The sequence below is a fragment of the Charadrius vociferus genome, unplaced genomic scaffold (genome assembly GCF_000708025.1).
Source record: "Charadrius vociferus isolate BGI_N301 unplaced genomic scaffold, ASM70802v2 scaffold163, whole genome shotgun sequence".
In the NCBI taxonomy this organism is placed as follows: Eukaryota; Metazoa; Chordata; class Aves; order Charadriiformes; family Charadriidae; genus Charadrius; species Charadrius vociferus.
Genome location: NW_009648332.1, coordinates 15,139,485 through 15,141,079, shown reverse-complemented (window position 1 = coordinate 15,141,079; position 1,595 = coordinate 15,139,485).

The following is a 1,595-nucleotide window of genomic DNA, read 5'->3' as shown; positions in this document are numbered from 1 at the left end:
GAGGTCCCCTGTGAGCCTCGGCCTATTGTGTTCTCCCCGCAGGTGCGGCAAGGCCGAGCGGGTCCTGGTAGTGCCACACGCCTCGCCGCGTTCAGCGGCCTTGTGGGTCACCTCCCCTGCCCGGGCTGGGGGCCGCGGCGCAGCTCCCCGCATCGGTGAGGGTCGGGCCAGGCATCTGGAATGATGCGGGGAGGGCAGGAGGGGAGCCCGGCTTCGCGCCCGGCTGGGCGGCCAGGCCAGGCCCGGCCCTGTTACCACGGGTCGGTTGGCTGGTACCGAGGGCAGGGGGCAGCGGGCTCCTCTGCAGTGACGGGCAGCGGTGTGCTGCCATTTTAGGAGACGAGCTAAACCTCAGTTTCTGTTTTTAGCGGTAGCTGTATCAGCTGAGCAGAACAGGCACTACCACTGAGAACAGGCTGGTTTTGTGAATAGTTTCTTAGACTGCAGTGTTAGTCCCCATGAAAGCAGCAATTGCCCAATACAGCAGTCCCAAACGTTATAATGCTTGCCATCACCCCATAAGGGCAGTTACTGGGCGCTGCTCAGGCCCCCACGCAATGCTGAAATGCAAATATTTATGGATCGGATATCGCCAACTGGTATAACAGATGCTCGGGGAAGGGATGAATTCGGTCGACTGGAGGGGGGATTTCCAATTCCTGTCTCTGTCTGGCTCATGCTGCCTGAGTTTTCAAAGCCATCTTCCCTCCCAGGATAAGCCACAGAAAATCAGTCACTGGATCAGTTTGCCATCCCAGGAAGAGGCAGAGGGAGGGAAGCCTGCGCAGAGCACCGGGGTGCAGCTTAGTCTGGCCAACTCCTACTTACATCAGAATAAAGCGGTATTTATGATCGAAATCTCTTGTTCACTGTTGTTTTAAATACAGGTTTTAGGGGATAGTTCTCCCCTGGATGTGCGGACTAGACACCGTTCAGTAATTGTGACCGTCTACTGCTAAAAACAGGCTTGTACAACACAAGCAGCCCCTGGCTGCTCTGCACAGATTTTCACATACTGCGAACAGCAGCAAGTTTTTGTTTTCAGATCACAATAGTGGTGTAAGAACCAGTGTTTAGCTGAGTTAAAAACCAAACTTTATAGTCGACAACAGAATAAACATGATTAAACATCAATAACTGGCTACCTCAAAACTTTATTTAGTGTCATACTTGGACGATCTTAACCAGCCTTGTCCTGCTGTATCTTTGAAATTAGTTAAATCAAAACTTCTCAAAGTGGAATCACTCCCCTATAATGTAAATTGTTTGTTTAACCACCACCATCAAAAAAAAGCCACAAACCCAACAGAAAAGCTCCTGACCAACAAGATGATGCATGCTATCTCTACCCTCCTTGTCCTTAGAATGTTGCTCCCAAAAGCAGTTTGTGTAACCCCACTGCAGAATTGCAGAGCTCCATGGCCCCATCCTATCCAAAAAACACCGCTTGTCACAGAGCTATGAGTTGCTGCTAGAATAGCATTATCTAAGGGCAGCATGAGAAGAAAGTAGGAATCTCTATGTTACATAAGAATAATTAGGGTTTGATAAACTGATTAGTTTGCTGTGTCAGGGGTTGCACTAGTTAGGTGAGA